Source organism: Tenrec ecaudatus, unplaced genomic scaffold (genome assembly GCF_050624435.1).
Source record: "Tenrec ecaudatus isolate mTenEca1 unplaced genomic scaffold, mTenEca1.hap1 Scaffold_394, whole genome shotgun sequence".
Lineage (NCBI taxonomy): Eukaryota > Metazoa > Chordata > Mammalia > Afrosoricida > Tenrecidae > Tenrec > Tenrec ecaudatus.
The window spans coordinates 47956-75841 of NW_027459261.1; the positions used below are offsets into that span (position 1 = coordinate 47956).

The 27886-nt window shown below is 41.8% G+C and overlaps 1 long non-coding RNA gene across 1 annotated transcript; it reads left to right on the plus strand.

The window, feature by feature from the left end:
• The first annotated feature begins 70 nt into the window (after positions 1–70).
• LOC142436550 (uncharacterized) lies at positions 71–27490 on the plus strand. Its single transcript, XR_012782004.1, has 3 exons — positions 71–133; positions 716–793; positions 27458–27490. It is a non-coding gene; the product is annotated as an uncharacterized LOC142436550 (long non-coding RNA).
• The last annotated feature ends 396 nt before the right edge of the window (positions 27491–27886 follow it).

Consider the following 27886-nt stretch of genomic DNA (forward strand, 5'->3'; position numbering starts at 1 on the left):
ACCACTGGCCTGAATCTTTTAGGAAAACAGTCGATTGCAGAAGGAGATCTTTGAAGTTGTGGAAAAGTAGTCAGATTCAGAGAAGCTGGTGCTGAAACTGCAGAATGACCTTGAGTTTGTGCTGAAGGACAAGGCAAGTGCTTCTGCTTATTCTGAGTCTTTCAACTAGAATCATGGTCAGTAGTGTGGGCCATGTCTTGAAAATGATACTTGGGTGATAGAACTTTGGTTTTTTTCCTTACAAAAATCCTGTAATGGAGAGAAATCTATATAATATCTTTTTCTTTCCCCTTTTCATGACAAGTCACTGTGACCTAGTGCTACCCCGCGTAGTATGGCCTCTGTACTGATAAAGCCAGGACCCACTAATAGTACTTGGGATTAGCCAGAGAGGCCAAAGGAGCACTTAGAGCGTGGTGCCATCATATGTCATCTACCCTAAGGACGTTGCTGGGAAGGGAGAAGTTGCACCAGAGACAAGGCAGAAGTGCATCCCAGCCACCACAGGCTCCGGGTCCTAAGAAAACGCTGTTGGTGGCAAGACCTTTTAAACAAGTTTGAAAGTAGGTAGACTGGATGCTTTTTTCTAGAGCTACTGGAAAGTAGAAGTTAGATTCCCAGAAGGAAAGTGAGGAGGTGGCCCCAGGAACCTGGCCCAAGAGGACCTGCCTTACCATTCTCTGTATTGTTGCTTTCTTTCTGGGTCTGACATCAGCTGGAACCAGATGGCACTGCACTCTTCTCTCAAGAACAGTTCATGGCGATCCTGAAGGAGTATGAATTCAAGTGCAGGGTATGTGCCAGGGAAGTTTGGGGGGCTGGGCTGGGGGGGTTCCCTCACCATCCTCAGCTCTACTGCACTCACTCTTTTGACTGCTGTGAGCAGTCACATATTAATCTTGTATTGGGTCTTACATGCCAGCATTTTGGTTGTTGGTACCCAAACCTTCACCTTTGCTCATTCCCATCCTCTTCCCCAACCATTTCTACACTGGGGCAGGGTCAAAGCTTATGGGGAACTTAGGGTTTTCTCTAAAAGCATGACCCTCTGGCTGCATCAACAGGTCTCTAGACCTCTTGTGCAAAAAAGTCCAAAGAACTCTACTTCTTGTCTCATTGTACCTGCTAAGAGGGTGGTGTTCAACCATTAGAATGGACAGAACTGTAGGTGACCAGTGTCTGTGTAGCTCAACCTAGCTGATGGCTATGAGAGTGGCTGAGGTTTGAGCAGGCCATGTTCAGGCCCTCCTTTTGGAGGTTGAAAGAGGAGACCACTGAGAGTATCTTCTTGAAGAGACCGGGCTTCTACGTTTAGCCTTGATTCTGCTGAAAAGCCTCAAATTTGATGACGTCTACTTGCTGCGTGTGGAAGGTCAACTTGATATCTAAAAGTGGCCTCATGTTATAGCCACAAGAATGTCCCAAGAAACCAGGCCCAGTGCTCCAGACTTGACGGCTGCTATTCTTCTACTGTATATCTTTCTTTAAAAACAAAGTTGTTGTGTGGGTGTTTTTTAATCATTTTATTGGGGGCTCTTACAACTCTTGTTACAATCTATACATCAATTGTATCTGACATATCCGTACATATATTCTGTCTTTCTTTTATAGACATTTACTTTCCATGGAGCCCTTGGGATCAGCTCCTCTTTTTTTCTCTCCCTTCTCCTCCCCCAACCCCAACCCTCGTGGCCCCTTGATACATTGTAGATTGTTAATTATTTTCAAATCTTACTCCGACCGCCATCTCCCTTCCCTTCTAGTTTCTGTTGTTCTCCCCCCTGACTGGGGGTACGGGATTATATGCTATTCATTGCTATTGGTGTCTCCTCTCTCCCCACTTCGCCCCCTTCCCCCTACCCTTTTCTTGTCTCTATTCCCATTCCTGTTCCTGGTTCCATGTGTCGTGAGTTTTATCTCTTGCCTATGCCTATGCGCATGCTCCCGTCTAGTCTAGATTGGGAAGCGGCACTGAGGTCGTGATAGCGGGGAGTGAGAAGCTGTTGAACTCATTGGAGTACAGTCCTTCATAGTACTGTGCAATTACCCTTTTGATTTTATTAGGGTTCATTGTAATGTCCCTTGTTTCATTCCTCATCCTTGCTATTGAAATTTGTTCCTTCCTTTCTTTGGTTAGGTTTTCCATGGTCTTTTGATTCTGTTAATCCTTTCAAAGAACCAGCTTTTAGCTGCATTTCTTTTTTCCATAATTTTCTTGTTTTCCCTTTCATGAATCTCAGCCCTTTTTATTTTTCTTTTGCAATTTGTAGGATTATTCTGCTGACTGCTCTAATTGGTGTAAGTTTTGTGTCAGCACATCAATCATACGTCTCTTTCTTTTTCATGTGCTTACATATTACTATCAGACTTTCTCTGATAGCGGCCTTTGCTGTCTCAAAGGTTTTGGTAACTGTATTCTCATTGGTTTCTAGAAATTTTCTAATTTCATATCTTTCTGAGCCAGTAACCACTCCTTTTGCAAAAGAGAGTTATTTTTCTTACAATTTTTTCCCTTGTTTTCTTCATCATCCTTCTGTCGATTTTCAGCCTTATGTTATAGTGGTCGGAGAGAGAAGTCGGTATGGTCTCTTTATGTTTGAATTTACACAGATTCAACTTATGTCCCAGCATGTGGTCTATCTTTGAGTATGTGCCATGGGGGGCTTAAAAAGAATATGAGGGTGTTTTTGCATTTTGGTGGAGCGTTCTGAAAATATCTATCAGGTCAAGTCATTTAATCATAATGTTTAGATCTGTTGCCTCCTTGTTAAGCTTCTTTCCTTGTGATCTTTCTCAGAGAATGGTGTATTAAGGTCACCTACTATAATTGTTAGCCTGTGATTTCTTTTATCATCTTTTGGAGTGTTTGATAAATTTTGTGGACGTCGCGTTGAACATGAATATATTTATTATGTTCACTGGTTCTTCATCTACTGTTCCCTTGAACATTATATAGTGCCCCTACCCCTTATGTCTTGTTATGGCTTGTACCTTGGGAACTATTTTTACAATCTGAGGTTAGGATTGCAACCTTTGCTTTTTTTTGAATGGCCGTTTTCTTGGTATATTTTTCTTCAGCCTATTTTTGTCTGTAATCATAAGATGTGTATCCTATAGGTAGCAGCCCAAGGGGTTGTGTTTTCTAAGTCAGGCTGCTAACCTCTGCCTTTTATTGGCTGAGTTCTGTCCATTGTTATTCAGGGTTATTATATCCAGCTGTGGACTCTGTGATGTCATCTTGTACCTTTTGTGTTGAATGTTTTCCTACCTCCCTTTCTTATCAGTGTGTTGTCCATTTGTGTGTGGTTCATTCTGCCTTTCTTTGCCACTGTTATCTTGGGGGCTGTTTACTCTTTGTTTACATCTGGGTGGAGTTGTTTTATGTGGCAGTCTCTTGTTTTTGTTTGGTGAGTGATGTTTTTCTGCCCATACCGGTTAGATAAGGATCTTTTGTAGGGCTAGTTTCTTTTATCGTAGTCTTTGAGTTTTTCCTGTCTGGGAAGACTCTAACTTCTCCATCTATCTTGATAATTTGGCTGGATAGAGTATTCTTGGGTTTGTGTTATTTTCTTCAATTTCTCCTCTTCACAGTGTCCGCTGATTGGTCTCAACAGACTCTTGTTTGAGTTCCTTTATAGGTAACTGTTTCTATTTTCCCTTGCTGCTCGTATGAGGCTGTCCTTTTCCTCTAAGTTGGATAGAATAGCTGTTATATGCCTTGGTGATTTCTTCTTGGGAATTCAGTCCAGCTGGTGTTATTTTGGCCTCCTGAATAGTTGCCTAGTTTTCATTTATTAATCTGGAGAAGTTTTCCCCTAAGAATTTCTACACTATTTATTATGCCATTGACTCTTTTGTTGTGCCTTGTTCAGGTAGTTCAATTATTCAGATGTTGTTCTTCATAGCATCAAACATGGCTCTCAGCTTTTCTTCAGTTTCTTTGATTATCTTGGCTAACTGCCTTTCCCATTTGCTGAAGTCTGCCTGTTTATCCTCTAGGCCACTGGTGCAATTCTCTGCCTCATCAAGTCTTTTGGAGAAGTCTGTGAATTCACTACTGGATTTGGTTATCTTGTCCCTGAGGTCTTTTATTTCCCTTTGGTGCGTGGCCTTTATCTCCTCTATCATTTCATCCTTTTTTTATATTGCTTCCCTCATATTCTGTATAACTCCAAGCAGAAATCCTGAAGATTGCTTTCTGTTTGCAGATCAATGTCTGCTTCTACTATACATGTCATTATGTTCAGGACTTCTGGCATTGCCTTTTGTTTCTCCTGTTTTTTCATTGAGGTTTTTGTGGCTGGTTGCTGTTTGTGTTGTGTTGTTTTAGAAGAGCCTGGTGCCATTTTTCAGAAAGTCAACAAGCACTGGTCTCCTACTTTGGAAAACTCATTGGAGTGTGTCATTGAACTGCCTGCAGCTAAATGTACTAGGTCAGGCTACCACTTTTTCCTCCTGTGGTTTTACTCCTTACCTAGCCAACCCGTATCCTGTTATTTAGAGGTTACATTGGATGGTCCTCTCATGGGACTCTGGTTGGGTGATTGTGGACTGGGGAGGATGACACTGCACTGGATGATCTTACAGGAAGCCATGGTGGTGTGGCCCACAGCGGCTTGGAACACCTCAGGGGAAGTGCGGGGGTGCTTCCTGCAGCGGGATTGCCACATAGTGTTGATGGGTGTGCCCACTTTAGTGTAGAGCACTGCAGATAACAGACGGAATTGTTCTAGTAGCAAGATCTCCCATATAGGTCACACAGATGCTCCCACAGCAGTATGGCACACTGGAGAGGGCTCACACAGAGCTGTCTTAAGTTGTGTAAAGCACGGCAGCAAGTAGGAGGAAGTTCCCTCAACCATGTGGGACCACAGAGGACGGGGAGGGGCCCAGGGACCCTCCCAGCCACATGGTGCACCGTGGAGGGTGGTTGGGATTTCCATCATCTGCTTACAGGGCTTTGGAGGGTTGATGGGAGTTCTCCTAGATGTTTTAAGGGGAGATTCCCCCATTTGAGGTGTGGCAGAAGACAGGCAAGATTTCCCCAGCTGCTTGTAAGGCTACAGAGGGCAAGTGGGCAGGAGCTGCCCCAGCTGAGTGGAGGATGGATGCAGTTGCTCTAGGCAAAGAGCAGTGACCTGGAGCCCAGCAGTGACATGTGAAAGGAAAGACAAGAAAGAAAAAAGACCAGGTGGTGGGTACCGAGGCCAATTAGACTGTGGAAGAAGGGAGAGAGAAATAACAGCCCCAGTCACCTGACTGTGGGGCTGGAGGGGTTTAAACCCTGCTGAAAGGCAGCAGTAAGCTGTGGTTGTGTTGAAGTTAAGCCTTTGTGCTGGCCAAGAGAGCTCAGATCCAGCCGAGACTGTGGCAGGGGAAAGGCTAAGCCATAGCCAACCTCTACAGTAGTAGCCCAAACCCCACAGCTCTTCAAGACCTAGTGTCTGCTCATCTTTAAGATGCTCTGCCTGTGACCCAGAAGAGTGATATTTCCCTCTCAGTGACTCTCCTCCACTGATTTCTGCAGAGTCCCTCTGGAATGCTACTCCATCACCATCTTGCCACACAGACCTATTCATCTTTTTCTTATTGAAGTGTTTCAATTACGTATATCATTGCCAAAATCTTTTTCCTAATCTGTAGATAACATTTTTACTTTTTTGATGAAGTTTTTGTTTTACTTTTCTTAAGTCCCAGACTTCAATTTTGTCTTCTGTTACGTGTGCATCCTTCATTAATATTTGACATTTTGTGTATCCCCTGCAATAGGACTCTTAAGTTTGTCCATGTTTTCTCATTGATTTTCTGGTATTTATTTTTAGATATTTGATCCATATTATATGTTTTTGTGGGGGTGTGGGGCATTAGTCTTATTTAATTATTCTGCAAGTCGAAATCCAATTTTTCCTGCACCATTTGTTAAAGAGACTCATCTTTATGTGGTTATTGTAAATGGTATTGATTCCTTGTTTTCTTTTCCGGAGTTATCTTTGTTAGTATGCAAGAATCCTGTTGATTATTATATGTCAATTTTGTTTCCTGCCATGTTGCCAAATCTTTTTATATTTTCTAGCAATATTTTTGTTGAGCCTTTGGTGCCTTCTATGTATAGAATCAGATCATCTGCAAATAGTGACAGTTTTACTTCTTTGCCCATTTGGATTTTTGAAACTTCTTTTTGTGTCCTGATAGCTCTGGCTAACTTCCAGTACAATGTTGAATAAGAGTGTTAATAAGGAGCATTGTTGTGTATTTCCATCTGAAAGAGGAATGAGTGCTTTCAGTTTCTCCCTATTGAGTAAGATGCTGGCAGTTGGTTTTTCATATATGTCCCTGATTTCATTGAGAATTTCCCTTCGAATCCTATTTTTTAGTATTTGTATCTAGAATGGCTGTTAGATATTATCAAATACCTTTTCTGAATCAATTGAAATGCTCATGTGGTTGTTTTTCTTTTTTATATGGTAGATCACATTCATTATTTTTCTCATTTCAAACCATCTTTGCATCCCTGGAACCAATCTCACCTGCTGTGGTTCTTTTGCTTAGCTTTTTGATAGATTGTTGGATTCTGTTGGCCAGGATTTTGAGATTTTGCCCCTATATTCATAAGGGATATTGGTTTACAGTTTTGTTTTGTTTGAAATATTTATTTCTGTTGACAAATAAATGAAATTTTGTCTTAAAGCATGGTGCAGCATGGGTAACAATGTTCACTCACGGTACTCACATGTGGGTGTATCTGCATGTGGGCGGACCCACCTAGAGACAGATAGAGGAGCGGTGTCTTTGTTCCTAAGAACATTGGTAACACAGAAAAATATGAGAAAAAAGACAAAAAGGATGGTAATAGAAATAAATTAATAAAAATATCTATTAAAGGCAACAAAAGAGAGACAATGGGAAGAAAACATAAAATTTAAATTTACAAGACATATTTTTGTTTTAAATTCTATACCATTGGCTAAATTAACTACACTATCAATAAAATTGCCTTATGCCCAAGGGGATGATTGATAATGTTCTCTAACAGAAAATAACAATTATATCTCTGAGGTGAACCAGAGCCAGATGAACCATAAATATGTGAATGGATTTTGAGCTTGCACTTAATTCTAGCCTCAATCTAAGTACAATTAGTTCTTATGAAATGGCCTTATTTGATGCTCGTCCTCATGAAGAAATCACTCAAGACATGAATGCTATAGGAAAGTGTAATGAAGAAACTAGATGGTGCCCACCTATCAGAAAAAAATAGCCTCTGGGGTCTTAAAAGCTGGTCTTAAACAGCCATCTAAGTGAGGGATCAACTAAGTCCATGTGGAAGAAGCACACCAGCCTGTAACATCCTAGGATTTTAACTCATGAAATTCAAATCTGAAGGAGGGAATGATATCAGCTTCAATTATGAACACCTGGTTTTAAGGTTGTGGATAACATTTGCAAGCTCTGGGGAATCCTCTCTGACCAGAGCCATGGGATGTGAACAGCCCTGTTATCAGACAGATAACATTGTAAAATTGGTTATTACAGATGTATTTAAGTTAAAATTTATACATCTCCCTTTTGACTCATTTTAAATATATTCCAGTTCTTTTAACCTCTGCTTTCTTTTCTAGAGCTTTTTTAATCTGTTTTCTTTGTTATTGTTGTTAGGCTTTTAAAAATACATTTTTCTGTATATGAAATCCAGGATAACTAAATCTATATAGACAATGGTTTTGGGGGCTATGGCAGGGGAGGTTGGGGGAAATAACATGAATACAATAAAGAAAAAATGTTCTAAAATTGATTGTGGTGATAATGATTATTACAATTTATCTTAATATAATTGAGCTATTGTATGACATGTGAGTCATATGCCAATAAAAGTGTTTTTGTAAATGAATTAAAACAATTTTTCCAAGCTGTTCTCAGCCTGCTAATTGTTTCTGTCTTGGAAATTTCAACGACAATATGTTCCAGTGTTTTCTTTTGGGATCTGTGGTGTTTTGGGTTCTCTCTGCTTCCTGGAGAATTATTTTCTCCTCCTCTGTTCTGTTAAGGAAGTATTATTCCGGAATTTCTTATATGGATAGAATCCCACTTCATTCTTATGTTTTCTTCAGATTCTTTTGTTCTTTTAGCTGATTGTATCACTCATAAATTGGAGTTAAGAGATATGCCTTCAAACTCACCAATTCAGCTTTCCATTTCTTCAATTCTCTTACTCTGTTCTTCTAAATTGTTGCCTAATTCTCTTATCTTAATATTTTCTGCATTTCTTTTTAGAGGTTTTTGTTGAAGATATCTAGCTTTTCTATTCTGACCATTGTTCTCGCAAACTCTTTGTTGAAAGTACATGACAACATTTTTCTGAATTCAATTTATGATAGTTTCAGAGCCTGTTCTTTTTAAGAAAATTCCTTGAGATCTGAGTGTTGTTCATTTGTTAATCCTTCTTCTGATGAATCAGGAGTGACTGCTGCCACTGCAGCATCGTGGCCGGGTATTACGGTTGGGAGGGCTGCTAGATTTTGTGGGAGTCGATGACTTTGTTGAGTAGTGCCAGAAATGAATAATAGAAGAGGGACGGGGGAGGGAAAAAAGGCTTTGGGCAGTAAAAGGCTGTACTAAGAAAAGTTGGGAGGGGGAGGAACACTGTACTTGAGTGTATTCTTCCCTAAGGCCAAGAGCTTCTTAACATAGTCCGTCAAAGCACAGGCAATCTTCAGGAAAACTATCATGGTGCCAAGTTTGTCCTTGGGATAGCCTAGGCTGGTCCTTTGGGACCTATGCTCCGGGAACTGTGCAGGCCAGCTTGCTTGGAGAGCTGGAAGCCACATGGGACCTGCGTGCTTATTACACGTGAAGCTTTGGACCCTGCTCACAATGATAGTCTTTGAGGAGTGGAGCTGGGTTGCTGTAGCCAGCAGTGCAGAATGGAGCTACAGATGGGTAGCAGGAGACCACTGGGCGCCTCTTCAGTGGACCTGCTCTTTCCTTCCCTTCTCTGCTTGCTCCCACAGTCTCTGATATATGGAAGCCTCCTTTTACTTCACTTTCAAGCCATTGTCTGAGATCACAGGCCACCTGTCTTTTCTTAGGGCCTAGTCTATCCTGGTTGTTACATAAGGATCTACCTGTGTGTATGTGTTCAGTTGGACATGTTCTAGTCCCCTTTCTTTAATGTTTTTAAAAGTTTCTATAGAACTGGTGTCAGCACTTCTGAATTTTTTATGAAATATCCCAGTGAAGCCATCTTGCCATTGACTTTTCTTTTTATATATATTTTTGGTCTTTTTTGAAGGGGTGGAGCAGGGGGTTAATCACATTCTGAATTGCTTATTTCATAATTACTCTGCTTAAACCTATTTCTATTCATATTAGTTTAGGTATGTCGTATATTTTCAGGAATTTGTCCCATTCATCTGCACTTTCAAATCTGTTGCAGTTCTTTTTCATAGTGTTATGATTCTTTATTCAATGAATATGTTGTGTTGTCTCCAGATTCATTTCTTTGGATTATTTGCCCTCCCCCCCCCCCAGTATATCCAGTAGTTTGTTTCAGTGATCCTTTTCAAAGAACCAACTTCTGGTTTGATTGATTTTTTTCTGTTGTTTAACTGTATTCTATTTCATTTCTTTCTCACTGGTATTTATTATTCATTTCAGCTAGTATCTTTGGCCTCTTGCTCTTCCTTTCCTTTTTGTTCAAGTTTTCATTTAAACAATTGATTTTCATCCATCTTTTTAAATATGGGCATGTATTGCTATGAATTTCCCTCTGAGAATGGTTTGTGCTGTGTCCCAAAGGATTTGGTATGTTGTGCTTTCCTTTATATTTGATACCAAGTATATTTTTATTTCACTTTTAATTTCTTACATAGAGAAATTGTTTTCTAGTCGTACAATATTTAATTTTGGTATAATAATAATTATTCATTTTTATTCTTCCTGTGATTGATTTCTTACTTCATACCATTATGGTCAGAAAGTATGCTTTGTATGATTTTAATGTTTTAAAACTTGAGATTTGTGGCCTAATCTGTAGTTGGTTCTGGAAAAATTATCCTGTGAAAATGTCTGCTGATGATGGATGGAGTGTTCTAAGTTAAATTGGCTTATGATTTTCTTTATGTTCTTAATGTCCTTATTGATTCACTTTTTAAATGTTCTGTCGAGAACTGAAATTGAAGGTTTCAAATCTACAAATATTAATAGCGGCACTGTAATTTTTTTTCTTTGATATTAGTGTTTGTGTCATGTTTTTGGACAGGTTAGGTGAATATATGCTAATAATTGTTGTATCTTCTTGAAGTATTAGCCCTTTTATTATGTAATAGCCTTTATCAGTATGACCACACTCCTTTTTTTGGGTGCTGGTTGCACGGAACATTTTTTCCATCCTTTATTTTCAATCAGTTTGTGTCCTAATGTGAATGTGTGTTTTGTGTAGGTAACAAAAGATGAATCATGTTTTTTATCCAGTCTATCACTCTGCCTTTTGTGTCAATATTTTGGCTATTTACATTTTCTTCATTCTTTTAGCTAATTGGGTTTTGAGTTTCTTTTATCTGGTTTCTCTTTTTATCAATTTTCCTGTTATTTTTTGTATTTAGCATCTTTTGTTATGAGCTTTAATTCCTCTTTACATATTCTCTTAGTGGTTACTACAAATATTATACTATACAACATGCAATTACAGTAACATTTAGCATGCAATCAACAATGAATGTGAAATATTAAGTATTCCTGGTTTACTGTTCCCTCTCCTTTTTCTGTTGGTGAACCTCCAGTGACAGTAATGTACACCCTACATCCAGTAGTCGTAATATGTACTTATTTTCTGAGATCTCTGTCTGACTCCTTCCTCCCCCTTTGTCTACATTTGAGTGTTTGATTAATGTTCTTTCCTTTCCATTTAGAAAACTTCCTTAAGTACATGTAGGGCTGGTCTGGTATTGCCAAATTCCCAAGGCTTCTGGTTATTTGGGACTCTTCTTCCCTGTTTCAAAGAAATGCCTTGACTTAGTGCTTTTCTGTTGTTTCCTTTTTAATTAAAGTAGGACGATGCCATCTATCGGTTGGCGTGTGTCACATATTGGTATAAGGAGCCCTGGTGGTGCAGATTGGTGTGATACTGCTAACCACAAGTCAGCAATTCACATCCATCTTTCTCTGTAGGGGAAAGATCAAGCTATTGCTCCCATAAACATGTACGCTCTCAGAACTCTAGGGTAAAAAAAGAAACCAAGAAACCATGGGGAGCAGTTTTACTCTTCCCATAGGGACACGAACAGTCAGAATCAACTTGAAGGCAGTGGGTTTTTACCTGTTGTTATGGAATTAAAGAATTTCCGATTTATTACCAAAGGTTTATAATTCATTACTGTGCTTAGATTTCTGGTGTTCAAATTGTGCCAGACAGGTCAACCTATCTGCTAAGTTTTTGCACTGCACCATCATTGTTTTGGTTGTTTTATTACGTGGTTCCTGAGATACTCCAGATTTACCTTGTACATTGCTGCCATTTACCCCAGAATCTGCCATTTCTCCAATGACTGCCGGTTCATTTGACAAGAGAATGATTCTTGAGGTCGATTAGGTTACCAGATGGGCTCATTGCTACAGGGATATCCTTGCTTGTTGGCTGAACTCAGTGTCTTACACTCATTCTACAGAAGGAGAAATAGCATGACCTTTCCCCCTGCGTAGCGCCCATTCTTTTCCAAATTTTAGCGTAAAGTTTCACTGTAATTTACAATGCATATTGCAAAGCACAACAACCATGCTTCTTCCCTTTGTCGCTGAATTTTCCTCCAATTTAGCTATCATTTTAACTTTCTTTCTCTTTCTCTCAGCTGGTAATCTTTGTTTTCTCGATGAGGCTGCCCTTGGCAAATATAAGATTTTAGTCAGATCGCTTTCAGTGGCAGTTTTTACTGCTATTGTGGACACTACAATGGATTTATCAAATGTTCTTTCTCTTTAAGCATCATTTCAGCTTTTTCTTTTTTTTCCCAACTGTCCATCTTGATTTTCCTGGTGAGGCTGCCTTTGATAAAAGGAAATATAAGATGGTAACCCGCTATCTTTGGTTTGATACTTTTTTCTGCTGTGTATTTTGCTGGACACCATAATGGCTTTCTGTGGCCTCTGTAAGAAACCCAGAGTCCTTTGTTCTTAATGCTGTGATAGACCTTAGTGGACTTGCTACTTCACAAGACTTTCCCCAGATTCCTTATCACCTTCAACATCCACAGCCACCCACTTAAGCAAGTGATAACTTAAAAACAGTAGTCTGACTTCCATCCTTCCAGAGAGCCACCAAGTAGACGTGCTAAGGCCCTGCTGCTCCAGCTCAGGCTCCACACATCTCTACCAGTTGTAATGGACTATGCTCCTAGGTTTTGTGTTACTAAATCTCAAGACAGAGAGACTTCGACTCGGTGTATATCAGGCATCAGCTTTCTCACACTGCTGAGTGGTAGGGATGTGTCTAAAGGAGTCCTAGTGGTACTTAGTGGCTATGTTTGGGTGCTGTTAAAATCTAGGTCAGTCGTTCAAACCCATCAGCCAGTCTGTGGGAGCGAGATGAAGCCGTCTGTTCCTGTAAAGATTTTCCACCTCAAAAACCGAAAGAAGTAGTTCTCTGCCCTATATGGTCGTTGTGAGTCAGAATCAACTTGTTATCAGCAGTGGACATTTTCAGAATACCTATTTGGAATATAAGAAGAACCACACAAGAAGCAGGCCACCAGATAAATATGACTGTGGATGCTGCTTCCAAGATCCGTGCTGCCCAGTGGAAAGGGAAATGAGCTGCAAGTGCACACAGTTGACGCATCCCACTGCCGACTGCGAGGCTGGCAGTTTGAGTCCACCCACATTGAAAGGGATATTGAAAGAAAGACCTGGTGATCTACTTCTGAAAAATCACCATCGAAAACCCTGTGAAGCACAGTTCTACCCTGACACCCATGGGATTGGTAGTACTACTCAACCGGGTGCCTAGCAAGACACCATTCTTTGTGGGATTTTTCCTATTTTAATTACCATCCATTGCTTTTTATTTTTTAAATCATTTTACTGAGGGCTCGTACAACATTTATCACAATCCATACGTACATCCATTGTGTCAAGCACATTTGTACATTTCTTGCCATCATCATTCTCAAAATATTTCTTTCTGCTTGAGCCCTTGGTATCAGCTCCTCCTTTTTCCCCTCCCTCCTAACCCTTCTCCCTCATGAATCCTTGATAAATTTATAAATTATTATTATTTTGCCATGTCTTACACTGTCCAGCATCTTCCTTCACCCACATTTCTGTTGTCTGTCCCCCAGGGGGTGGTTATATGTAGATCCTTGTGATCAGTTCCTGCTTTCTACCCCTCCGTCCCTCCACCCTCCCTGTTTCGCCGCTCTCACCACTGGTCCTGAGAGGGTCATCTGTCCTGGATTGCCTCTGTTTCCAGTTCCTGTGTGTACCAGTATGCATCCTTTGGTCTAGCTGGATTTGTAAGGTAGAATTGGGATGATGATAGTGGGGAGGAGGAAGCATTGAAACTAGAGTAAAGTTGTATGTTTCATCATTGCTACACAGCACCTTGACTTGCTCATCTCCTCCCTGCGACCCTTCTGTGAGGGGATCGCCACTTGCCTACAGATGGGCTTTGGATCCCCACTCTGCACTGCCCCTCATTCACAGTGATAATAATATTTTTGTTCTTTGATGCCTGATACCTGAACCCATCAACATCTCATGATCACACAGGGTAGTGTGCTTCTTCCATGTGGGATTTATTGCTTCTCAGCTAAATGGCCTCTTTATTTTTAAGCCATTAAGACCCTAGGTGCTATATCTTTTGATAGCCAGGCACTACCAGCTTTCTTCACCACATTTGCTTACGCACCTGTGTTGTCTTCAGCGATCGTGTTGGGAAGGTGAGCCTTATGGAATGCCAGTTTAATAGAACAAGTGTTCTTGCATTGAGGGAGTACTTGAGTAGAGGCCCAATGTCCATCTGCTACGTTAATACTATAAATATATGCACATAGATCGATTATTTCCCCATTGTCATATATAAATATGTTTGCATATGTACATGCCTGTATTTAGACCTCTATAAATGTCCTTTGCCTTCTAGTTCTTTCCTCTATTTCCTTTTACTTTTATCTTGTCCCACTATCATGCTCAGCCTTCATTTGGGTTTCAGTAATTCCTCTCAGTTACATTACCCTTGAACAAGCCCTACCAGGCCTTTTACACCCTCCTCATCACTGATTTTGGATCACTTGTTATTCCATTGTCCCTGGGATTTATTAACACCACTTCCTTTCCCCCACCTCTCCCTCTACTATGTCCCCTGGAACCTTCGGTCCTGTTGTTTTCTCCTCCAGATTGTTTATCCAGACTCTTTTATCTAGACAGACCTGCAGAGATAATACTATGCACAAACCAAGACAGAGCAAAACAAAGCAACAAAAAAGAAAATAGTTCAAGGTCTATTGACATTTAGGAGTGTTTTCTGGTGGAGTCTGATGGAGTGCCACACCATGGCCCCAAAGTCTATTTTTGGTATTCCCTCGAGACGTCCTTGCTCTGCTCCCCTTGCTGTTCTGTTGCACGCCTTTAGTGTTTTGCCTCGGTGTGGTGGGGTCTGATCAGGCATAATTCCCTCACTGTGTATCCAGTGTTGTCCCCTATAGGGCTATGGGCCAGTGAGGGATGTCATGTCTCATAGTGGGGTTGACCATATGGCCCTCTCTAGCTATTGGCTGCTCTGAGCAGGGATATCATCTTCAAGTCTTGGTGGGCCAGGATGTGCTCCACTCTCTCTTCCTCCCCCCTCATTTGCTCCTGTGTGCTCTGATCAGACATGTCCCTCTCCCTGAGCTGTAGCTTCAGTGCTGCCCCTAAGGTAAATTCTTCAGGGGGCAGGGGTGGTTGTCCACATAGTTGGGATTGGGGCCTGTCTCTCAGACCCCTCTACTGGTTCCCTGCTTCATGCCAGTATGTTGCATTCACATCTTAGAGCACCGCTTTGTAGTCTGGTCCCTCTTTCCCTGAGAAGATATGAATAATACACTCCCCTTGGGGGAGTTAGTGCCCTGTTCCCCAACTACTCATTTGTTTTTGTTTTTTCTCTCTTTCCCCTTCCTTTTTAGTTGTCTACCATATGTATTCCTGGATTTGGTCTGGTCCCTGCCATACTCCCTGAACCTGAACCCAGGAATGTTTATATACAATAGTTTTTTCCCTAAGCCCGTTTTGCACTTTTTTTTTTTAAGCTTTCCTCATCAGACTCATATAGTACTTCTCATTTTCTGCTTGGCTTACTTCGCTTAGTATAATTTCCTCCAATTCTTTCCAATGTGCTTCATGCATTCATCACTACTTTTTTTCTTATTTTTTTAATCATTTTATTGGGGGCTCATAGAATTCTTATCACAATATATTCTTGATCCATTGTGTCAAGAACATATGTACATTTGTTGCCATCATCATCCTCCAAACATTTGCCTTCTATTTGAGCCCTTAATATCTGCTGCTTATTTTCCCCCTCCCTCCCCACTGTCCCCTACCTCATGAACCCTTCATCATTAATAAATTATGATTATTTTGTCATATACTACACTGTCCGATGTCTCCCACCGCCTTCTTCTCAACTGTCCCTCCCCCAGGGAGGAGACTATATGTAGATTCTTGTAATCAGTTCCCCCTATCCACCCCACATTCTCTCCATCCTCCAGGCATCGCCACTCTCACCACTGGTCCTGAATGAGTCATCTGTCCTGGATTCCCTGTGTTTCCAGTTGCTATCTGTACCAATGTACATCCTCTGGTCTAGCCAGATTTGTAAGGTAGAATTGGGATCATGATAGTGGAGGAGAGGAAGTATTTAAGAACTAGAGGAAAGTTATATGTTTCATCGCTGCTACCCTGCACTCTGACTGGTTCATTTCTTCCCCACAACCCTTCACTAAGGGGTGTCCGATTGGCTACCAATGGGCTTTGAGTCTCCACTCTGCACTCACCCACATTTTCAATGATATGATCTTTTGTTCCTTGATGCTTGAAACCTGATCCCTTCGACAGCTCGTGGTCACACAGGCTGGTGTGTTTCTTCCATGTGGGCTTTATTGCTTTTGAGCTAGATGGCCACTTGTTTATCTTAGAACCTTTAAGAACACAGACGCTATATCTTTTGATAGCTGGGCACCATCACTTTTCTTCACTACATTTGCTTACACACACGTTTGTCTTCATTGATCGTATCAGGGAGGTGGGCACCCATTGATATGATTTTTAGTTCTTTCATGTCTGATAACCAGTCCCTTCTGCACCTTGTGGTCAGACAGGCTGTGTGCTTCTTCCATGTTGGCTTTGATGCTTCTCAGCTAGATGGCCGCTTGTTTATCTTCAACGCTTTAAGATCCCAGACGCTTTGATAGCCACGTACCATCAGCCTTCTTCACCACATTTGCTTATGCACACATTTTTCTTCAGCAATCATGTCGGGAATGTATGCATCCTGGAATGCCAATTTAATAGAACAAAGTGTTCTTGCATTGAGTAAGTGGAGGCCTAATTGTTTTATTAGGAGTTCACACAACTCTTATCACAATTCATACATACATCAGTTGTGTAGAGCACATTTGTACATTCATTGCCCTCATCATTCTCAAAACATTTCCTCTCCACTTAAGCCCTTGGCATCAGGTCCTCATTTTGTCCCCTCCATCCCCGCTTCCCCCTCCCTCATGAACCCTGGATAATTTATAAATTATTATTTTGTCATATCTTGCCTTGTCCAACATCTCCCTTCACCCACTTTTCTGTTGTCCACCCCCTAGTAACAAGGTCAAATGCAGATCATTGAAATCGATTCCTCCCTTCCAACCTACTCTCCCTCTACGCTTCTAGTAGTGCCACTCTCACCACTGGACCTGAAGAGATCATCCACCCTGGATTCCCTATGTTTCTGGTTCCTATCTGCACCAGTGTACATCCTCTGGTCTAGCCAGACTTGCAAGGTAGAAATCAGATCATGATAGTGCAGGAGGATGAAGCATTTAGGAACTAGAGGAAAGTTGTATTTTTCATTGTTGCTACATCACACCTTGACTGGCTCGCCTCCTCCCATACACCCCTCTGCAAGGGGATTCCGGTGACTGACAAATGGGTTTTGGATCTCCAATCTGCACCCCGCCCCCCCCACCTCATTCACTATGGTAAGATTTTTTGTTCTGATGATGCCTGATACCTGATCCCTTCAACACCTTGTGATCGCACAGGATGGTGTGGTTCTTCCATGTGGGCTTTGTTGCTTCTGAGCTAAGTGGCTGCTTGTTTGCCTTTAAGACACCAGACGCTATACCTTTTGATATCCGGGCACCATCAGCTTTCTTTGCCACATTTGCTTATGCACCCATTTGTCTTCAGCGATCATATCATGGAGGCAAGCACAAAATGTTATGATTTTTTGTTCTTTGATGCCTGATAACTGATCCCTTTGGCACCTTGTGATCACACAAGCTGGTGTGCGTCTTCCATGTGGGCTTTGTTGCTTCAGAGCTAGATGACCACTTGTTTATCTTCAATCCTTTAAGACCCCAGACGTTATATCTTTTGATAGCCGGGCACCATCAGCTTTATTCACCACATTTGCTTATGCACCCGCTTTGTCTTCAGCAGTTGCGTTGAAAAGGTCAGCATCACAGAATGTCAATTTAATAGAAGAAAGTATTCTTGCATTAAGGGAGTACTTGAGTGGAGGCCCAATGTCCTTCTGCTACCTTAATACTAAACGTATAAATATATGCACATAGATCTATTTACCCATCCTCATATATAAATATATTTGCATATATACATGTCTTTATCTAAACCTCTATAAATGCCCTTTGTCTCCTAGCTCTTTCCTCTATTTCCCTTGACTTTCCTTCTGTCCCACTATCATGCTCAGTCCCGACCAGGGTTTCAGCAAATCCTCTTTGTTACATTACCCTTGATCATGCCCTACCAGGCCTCCCAGCCCCTCCTCACCACTGATTTAGATCACTTGTTCCCTTGTCCCTGGGTTTGTTAACACCACTACCTTTTCCCCCACCTCTCCTATGTCCCTCCTGAACTGTCGGTCCTGTTGTTTTATCCTCCAGATTGTTCATCCAGCCTATCTTATTTAGAAAGACCAGCGGAGATAATAACATGCACAAAAACAAGACATAAAAATACCAAGGAACAATATACAACCAACCAACAACAATAAATCAATGACAAAAAAAAGCACAAGAAAGAAAAGTTTGTAGTTAGTTCAAGGATTGTGTGTTGGCCTTTAGGAGTGTTTTCCAGTTCAATCAATTGGGGTACCACACCCTAGCCCCAAAGTCCACCTTCATCATTCCCTGAGGACCTCGCCGTTCCATTCCCTTGCTATTCTGTTGCACCCCCTTAGTGTTTTGCCTCGGTGTGGCGGGATCAGATTAGGCGTAGTTCCCACACTGTGTCTCCAGTGTTGTCCCCGGTAGAGCTATGGGTCAGTGAGGGGCGTCATGTCTCATAGTGGGGCTGGCCATGTGGTCCTCTCTGTGGACTGGCTGCTCTAATCGGGATAATCGTCCTCAAGACCTGGTGGGCCAGGATGTGCTCCACTTTCTCCTCCTCCCCCTTCATCATCACCCATGTGCTCCCATCAGATATGTCCCTCTCCTGGAGCTGCAGATTCAATGCCGTCTTTTGAAATAAGTTCTTCTGGTGGGAGGGCCAGGCGTCCTCTTAGTATTTGTCATCACTGCTTTTTAGTGATGTGTAGTACTCCATTGTATGTATATACCACTGTTTTTTAATCCAATCATTTGTTGGTGGAAATTTGGGTTGTTTCCAACTCCTTGCATTCGGATTTGTACCCTTGTGGAACTGCTGTTCAGGTCCTTTGCCCACCTCCTCGGTGGGCAATTAGTTTTTTTCTCTTTGGAAACTAGCAGAGTATTGTAGATTTTAGTAATAAGGCCTTTGTCTGATGTGTCAGGCTAAAGATGTTTTCCCAGTCCGTGGGCTCTCTTATTACTCTCTTGGTGAATTATTTTGATGTACACAGATGTTTTATCTTCAGTGTATCCCACATGTCAATTTGTGACTCATGTGCATTTGTGTCCTTCCCTGTTTCTGCTATCCCATGTATTCCCAGTGCCAAAATTCTCAGATTGGTCCCAGTTCCCTTATTGATGGACCTAATAGTTTGGAGTTTTACCTCAAGGTCTGTGATTTACCTTGAGTTTATTCTTGTGCATGGAGTCAGATGAGGGTCATGCTTCATTTTTCTGCAGGTAGATATCCATTTTTTCCAACACCGCTTGTTAAAGAGGGTACCTGCTTTTGATATTTTGGGGGCTTTATCAAAAGTGAGTTGTCTGTATGCTGATGATTTTATTTCTGGGTTTTCAGTTCTTTTCCAGTAGTCTAAGTATCTGTCATTATACCAATACCTCCCAGTTTTGACCATGATGGCATTATAATATGTGCTAAAGTCAGGTAAAGCAAGCCCTCCCACTGTGTCCTTCTTAGGGAGTCTCTGCTAATTCTGGGCTTCTTCCCTCTCCATATGAATTTGGTAATCAGTTTTTCCATTTCTTTCAAGAAAGATGAGGGTAATTCTCTCAGGATTGCATTAAAGTTATATAGTGCCTAGGAGAGAACTGACATCTTTACTATATTGAGTCTTCTGATCGACAAAAATGGGATATTCTCCCATTTGTTGAATCACTCTTGGTTTCTTGTAATAGTGTTCCATAGTTTTCCTCATATAAATCTTTTGTTCTTTTAGTCTGCTATTTCCCTAGATATTTTAATTTGTGCTTGGCTATTGTGATGGGTACCACCTTTTTGACCTCCTCTTCTGTTATTTTAGCTGATATGTATAGCAGTCCAGTGGACTTCTGTTTGTTGATCTTGTATCCTGCCACTCTGCCCCTTTTGGATCTTTTGGGATTTTCCATTTATAAAATCATGTCATCTACATATAACGATAGTTTTACCTCTCCTTCCCCAGACGAATACCTTTGATGTCTCTCCTTTGCCTTATGCTGCGAGCTAAAACCTCCAGTACGATGTTAAATAAGAGTGGGGACAAGGGGCATCCTTGTCTGGACCCTTTTTCTGTGGAATTGTGTTCCTCTTTTCTGCATTGACTACCATGTTGGCTGTTGGTTCTTCATATATAGCTTGTATGGTCTTGAGGAATTGTCCTTCCATTCCTATCTCCTGACGTGTCTTAAAAAGGAATTGGTGTTGGATGTTGTCGAATGCTTTTTCCACATCTATCAATATTATCATGTGGTTCTTAGAGTTTTTCATGTCAATGTGGCACATGATACTAATGGTCTTTCGTATGTTGAACTATCCCTGGTATGAATCTTGCTTGGTCATGGTGAATTACCATATATACTCGTGTATAAGCTGAATTTTTCAGCACAAAAAATGTGCTGAAAAACTGGGGTTTAACTTATACGAGGTGTAATATCTCACAGGTGATTGTCGTTCCTCCGCTGTTCATTCAAAGCCCCACTGATACTGCAGGGCTTTGAATGTTTGTTACTCACATCTAACCAATCAGAGCCATCCTATGACGTGGAAGGCTCCAATTTGCAGAAGCACCCATAGTGATTCACTTACGCTGGCAGCTGAACTGGTCAGGATGTGTCCGTGGCTGCGCTCCGTCTCTCCCCTCTGGTCTCTGTGTTAATTCACATCCTGCATTTCCCACCCTAGGCTTATACTCAAGTCATCAGTTTTTCTAGTTTCCCAGGTAAAAACTAGGTACCTAGGCTTATACTCAGGTCGGCTTATATTCAAGTATATATGGTATTCGTTTTATATACATTTGTATTCTATTGGCAAGTATTTTGTTAACAATTTTTGCATCTGTGTTCATTAAGAATATTGGTCTGTAGTTCTCAATTCTTGTAGGATTCCTGCCCTGTTTGGGTATCATATTTATACTTGCTTCAAGAGGTTGCCGTCTTTTCTATGTTCTGGAAGATTTTGTGTAGGATTGGTGTCATTTCTTCCCTAAATGCTTGGTAGAATTGTCCTGTGAAGCCATCTGGTCCAGGGAATTTGGGGTTGGTAATCCCTTGATATCCTTGTCTATTTCTTCTATTGCTATGGGTCTATTGACATTCTTGATGTTCCTCTGGGAAATTCGAGGGAGGGATTGTTTTTCAAAATTTGACCATGTCTTCCAAGTTGTTGAATTCATTGGAATACAGTCCTTCGTAATACTCTTTAATTATCATTTTGAATTCATTAGAGTCTGTTGTAATGTCCCCTCTTTCATCCCTCATTCTTGCTATTGAAATTTGTTCCCGTCTTTCTTTGGTTAGGTTTACCCACGATATGTTGATTCTGTTTATCTTTTCAAAGAACCAACTTTTAGCAGCATTAATTTTTTCCATAGTTTTCTTATTTTCCCTCTCCTAAATCTCAGCCCTGATTTTTATTATTTCTTTTCTTTTGCTATTAGCATGATTGTGCTGTTGACTCAGCCCTAGTTGCTGTAAATTTTGTGCCAGCATATCAATCATATGGCTTTCTTCCTTTCTCAGGTGTGCATGTATTGCTATGAAACTTCCTCTGATAACTGCCTTTGCTGTGTCCCATAAGTTTTGGTACGTCTTATTCTCATTCTCATTGGTTTCTAGAAATTTCCTAATTTCATCTATGATCTGAGCCAGTACACACTCCTTTTTCAGTAGAGAGTTATTCATCCTCCAATTGTTTGCCTTGTTTTATTCATCTTCCTTTTGCTAATTTCCAGCCTTATGGCACAGTGGTCAGTGAGAGAAGTCTATATGATATCAATGTGCTTAAATTTATGCAGATTTGACTTATGCCCCAGCATGTCGTCTATCTTCGAATATGTACTATGTGGGCTTGAAAAGAATGTGAAATATTTTGTATTTTCATGAAAAGCTCTGTAAATATATATCAGGTCAAATTGACTAATTGTAGTGTTTAGATCTCTGGCCTCCTTGTTGAGTTTCTTTCCCTGTGATATTTCTTTCTCAGAGAGTGGTGTATTGAAGTCACCTACTATAATTGTTGAGGCTGTGACTTCCTTTTTCATATTTTGAAGCATTTGTTTGACGTATTCAGCAGGTCTGTCATTTGGGGAATATGTTTACAATGCTTAGTGGTTCTTTGCCTACTGTTCCCTTGAGCATTATATAGTGTTCCTCATCTCTTTTTATGGTTTGCACTTTGAGGTCAGTTTTATCCAAGATTACGATTGCAACACTTGGTTTTTTTTTTAATTGCTGTTTCTTTGGTATGTTTTTCTCCAGCATTTGATTCTCAGCCTAGTTTTGTTTGTAGTCTTGACATGTGTCTCCTGTTGGCAGCAGATTGATTAGTTGTATTTCTAAACTAGTCTGCTAGCCTCAGTCTTTTAATGCCTGAGTTTAGTTCATAGATATTCAGGGGTATTATTTCCATCCGTGGACTCTGATGTCATCTTACACCTTTTGTGTTGGGTGTTTTCCCACCTCCCTTTCTTTTTAATGTAGTGTGTGTGTGTGTGTGTGTGTGTGTGTGTGTTTCATTCTTGACTTCTTTTCACCCTTAATCCAATGCTATCTTGGGGGCTGTTTTCTCTTTGTTTCCCTCTGGGTGAGGTTGTTCTCTGTGGCAGTCTCTTACTTATGCTTGGTGAGTGCTGTTCTTCTGCCTATACTGGATCGACAAGGATCCAGGCTGGGTTTCTTCTAATGTATTTTTTGAGTTTTTCCTTCTCTAAAAGACAATTACTTCTTCATCTATCTTGATCAATAATTTGGCTGTGTAGAGTATTCTTGGGTTTGCATTATTTTACTTCAATTTTTGCAATGTTGCTCAACAACTCTCTCCTCATCTTCATAGTGTTCTCTGATACCCTGTTTCCCCGAAAATAAGACAGTGTCTTATATTAATTTTTGCTCCCAAAGATGCACTAGGTCTTATTTTCAGGGGATATCTTATTTTTCCATGGAGAAGAATGTGGTACACGTTTATTGTTTATTGTTTTATTAAAAGAGACCTCGTACTACCTGTCTGCTCTGACTGCGCTGCAGCCAATAGTGAGCTGCGTGGTGGTGCCCACCACTATGATCCAGAGTCCAGAGTTACGGTAGCTTCGGGGGTGCTGATTTTTGGGGAGGTCTTATTTTTGGGAGATGCCTTATATTTCAGCCCGAGGCAAAACTGTAAGTAGGTCTTATTTTGGGGGGATGTCTGACTTTTGGGGAAACATGATAGGTCTGAGCATATTCTTATTTGGGAAACTATGTGATTGCTTGTTTTTCCCTAGCTCTTCTCATGATTTTCTCCTTTTCCTCAAAGTTGGATAGTAAGTATGATGTGCCTTGATTTCTTCTTGGGTTTCAATCTGACTGGTGTTCTTTCAGCCTCCTGAATGGTTGCCAGGTTTTCATTCATTAAGCTCGGGAAGTTTTCCTCCAAGAATTTCCTCTCTGTTGCAGTTGACTTCTTTGTGGTGTCTTCCTCTGGTAATCCAATAATTCTAATGTTGTTCCACTTCATAGCATCAGACCTAGCTTTTAGGTTCTCTTCAGCTTCACTAATGATCTTATTAGATTTTTGTTCGCATTTAAAGTCTCCTTGGCTGTCCTCTAGGTCACTGGTGCAATTATCTGCCTCCTCTAGTCGATTCTCGAGGTCTGTGTGTCTGCTACTAGTTTTTGTTATCTCTTCCCTGATCTCTTGTATTTCCCTTTGGTGTATGGACTTAATCTCCTCTTTCATTTCATCTTTTTTCTGTATTGTTTTTCTCATATCCTGTATTACTGCAAGAAGTATTCTGAAAAATTCTTTATGTGGCAGATAAATATCTGCTTCTTCTATGCATGTCGTTCGGTTCAGGACATCTCTGCCATTGAAGTTTGTTTCTCATGTTTTTTTGTTGAGGTCATTGGGCCTGATTGCTGTTTGTTTTAGAGGAGCCAGGTGCCATTTTTCAGGGAGTCAAAGAGCACTGGCTCTCTCTGGGAGACTCGTAGGAAAGCTTCTTCGAACTGCTACAGCTAATTTCACTATGGAATTAGCCAACCACTTTGTCCTCCTGTGGCTTCACTCTTTCCCTAGTCAACAAGTTGGATGGGCCTCTCCGGAGATGCTGGTTGGGTTGTTGTGGATCCACGAGGATGGTGCTTTACTGGGTGATCTCACAAGAATCCATGATGGTGTGGCCCATGACGGCTTGGGTTGTCACAGGTGGCATGCAAAGGTGCCCGCTGCAACAGGAGTGTCACAGAAATCTGGTTGGTTGCCTGCTTTGGTATAGAGCACCGTGAATGGTGGGCAGAATTTCCCTGATCAGGTAGATCACTGCGTAGGTTAGGCAGAGTTTCCCACTGCTCCGTGGAAAGCTGGTGAGTGTTTGATAAGCTTTCTTAGTCTGTGAGGCACTACAGCAGGCGGGAGGAAGCTCCCTCAGTAACGTGGGACCACAGAGGATGGATAGGAGCTCCCCAAGGCACACAGGCAGGATTTCCCCCAAAGAAGGGGTGCCGAATTTCTCCAGCCATGTCTTAAGCACTACAGAGGACCGGCAGGTGGGCTTTTCCAGGGAAGAAGTTGGGCAGGATATCCCCTGTTGGAGTGTGGGTCGGCTTTCCCAGCTTCCGGTTATGCTGCAGAGGGAGGAGCTCGCCCAGCAGGGTTGAGTGCAGGCATTAATGCCCTAGGCTAAGGGTAGTGGTCAGGATGTTGGCAGTGCTGTGTGAGAGAAAGGGGAAGAGAAAAAGAGAAGGAAAAAAAAAAACAGCCCACTGAGACAGGGGGATAGGGGGGAATAGAGAGAAGAGAGGGAAACTGAAGCATCAATATAAATGAACCTGATCCTTGACCATGGGGCTGGAGGGGTTTAATCCCTGCCCTGAGATGGTGTCAAACTGTGGCTGTGTTGAGATAAAGCCCCTGTGTTGCCTACAAATGATCCTGGCTCCAGCCAAGACAGTGGCCGGGCCAAGGTAAGGTGACCAGATTTTAACATTGGTATAGCGGGACACCATTGATAAAACTCATATCCTGGTGAAATTGCCACATGGCAGCCGAAAACCGTATATACCCTCACTTGTTGTGCATTCTTTCCAAAAATTGGGACTTTTTAAAAACACCATAGACACGAGAAAAAATGTTTAAAAAGCGGTACGTCTGGTCACCTTAGGCTAAGGTCAAACCCTAGCTGGCCTCCATTGTGGTAAGCCAAAAGACCCAGCTCCTTAAAACCTATTGGATCTCTGCCTACTTATCTTTCTGATGCTCCTTCTGCGACCTAGTGGTGTGGAATTTCCCTCTTAGTGACTCTCCTGCACAGATTTCTGTGGAGTTCCTCTGCTATGTGTTACTCAGTCGCCATCTTCCTGGAAGTCTCTACCATCCATTTCTTAACAGATTTTTGTGAGAACTTTTTTTTCTCTCCCACTTAAAATTAATATACTTTTCCCCTCAAGAGACTGTAATTTACCTTTGTAAATTACAGAAAAAGGGCTTCAAAAATTCATGGAAAATTCCTTTACCTTTTAATCCTATTTCCATGAGCTATTTGTGGCTCACTCATACATGTTATTCCAGTTACTATGGCTCCATAAGAAATTATCGCCAACACTTAATGGCCTAAAATAGCAATTAAATATGCTCATAGATTTTATATTTTGTGGGAAGGAACTCAGACATAGCATAACAAACATGTTTCTTCTCTGCCCTATGATGCCGGGGCCTCAGCTACACACCTTACTGGCTAGACCAGAAATGTCTGAAAGCTCGCTTACCATGTGGCTTCCTGATGGGCCAGTTTGGGCTTCTTCACAGTTCAATGTCTAGTGTCCCTCCAGAGTACGTTTCCTAAAGGAGAAACCAGGTAGAATCATACTCCTATAGTCCCTGGGAGCACTGCTGCCGTATTCATTAGGTCTGAAGAGTCCCAAGTCCCCCATCCCCAGGTGCACAAAAGGGAAAGTGACCACACACCTCACATTCCTTCACGAAGGGATCTAGGGTCCCTGAGTAAACCGCATGGAGTGCATAGCTGACCTCTGGCTACATCAAGGAGAAGAATCCTACGTAGCTCCATCAATCAAGGCCGATTGCCACAAAATAGAGATCAGGCATGCCTCCACCCTCCATCATTCTTTACCCTTTTCTGATAGTAACTGTTTCTTCCACAGCATTCTACTTTTGTGCTGTGTTCTATAATCCATTGCACTGGTCGCACAGAGCTCACAGGCAATACTCACAATTAAGGGAGCTTTTTAGAGAACTTAATGGGTTACTACAAGCCAAGATCAGAAAACACTAAGGATACAGTCATTGGTCCACAGTATCATCTCGCCTCAATCAAGTCTTTCTCTAGTCCTTAGTCTCTGTGTTGCTCTTCAATTCTGTCCCGTGTCTCCTTGCCTCAGCCTCTGACTTTGCCTTGTTCTTTCAGTCTGTCCAGTAATTTCTGTTTCACAGCCTCTGGTTCCTCTTGTCTTTAGACAGAGATCTCATTTGTTCTCCACTGGTAGTTCTTTATCCCTTAAGTTCATGGGATTCCTCTCTGTTCCTGTTCTAAGATAACACATCCCTATGGCCAGGGAAGTGGCAACGAAAATGAACCAGTCCACTCTGTTTTGTGTTAGACATGCCCTATTTGCAAAGTCCCACCTAATCATCAATGGGAATCACAAAGACCTAGACAGAAGAGCCATGCCAAGAGACTTCACACCACGATAGTCCCACAGACAGTCCCACAGACAGGCGCTTCTTGCCTTCTTACCCTTAAATCTACAAGTGAGAGCTGTGTCTTGGGAGATTCGCCTCTAAACCCTGGCAACCAAGTGTGCTTTTTACAGTGCATTTCCTCAACTCCTGTGCAGACAGACCACTGCAGCCAGGTGCAGATTCAGGGCAGCCTCCCAGCATTGCCTGTCTGTCCTGCAGCCCCCACTCTATGTGCCTCATTGGGCCTCAGCCATCCATGTGGCCTTTCTGCTCTGCTGGGTGGCATTTTGTTTTAAGATGATGGCAACGCCTTGACAGTCAAAGCTGCAGAACCCTCTGGAGAAAGGACACCAGTGAGTTGCTTTTCTTGGCCATACCCCATCACTGTGGTGGACTTGCACACATTCCTGTTGAGTCAGGTGTTGGTGATCTGCATTTCTCCTCCACATTCACTTCACTTTAAAAAAAAAATTTAGCCCCTGCTATGATTCTAGTGATAGAAGGCGATGTAGGATTTAAGAAAGCTGAATTATCCCTGTCATGTTTAACTCACTGCATAGTTGGAAACTTATAGTTTGAATGTTACATGTTTGCTGTCAGGAATTGAATTTCCTTTCCACTGGGCATCCTGCAGACCCTGCGGTGCTGCATTGCTCCTTGGGCCTTGCTGTGTAGCATGGGGATTGCAGGGCCATCTCTACTCTGCTTATAGGACCTGCAGGACCGCAATGATGAGTTGCAGGCTGCACTGGAAGGCCTACAGACATGGATGCACAAGACACAGAGTAGCCCATCTAGTTTCCGGCCAGATGGATGCCTGCCCCCAGCAGATTGCTCCGAAGGTAGAGGATCTTCTTGGGGAAAGGGTGGAGTCCTTGTTCCAGCAAACTGGGCTATCTCTCAGACCTACCCGTAGTTTGTGTCATGGGCCACTTCCAAGCATCATAGGGTATATTGAGGCACAAACACCTGCCCCAGACACACTGGCACCACCCGGCTGAGTTCCTTGTAGCTGGGAATTTATGGAAGGGGATGGGGGCTTTATCAACTGTAATGAAATGGCAGCAGTTATGTGATCTCACAATGACCTCATCAGAGGCATGTCCATCACTCGTAGATGTTCCAAAGCCACCTCCAGAGT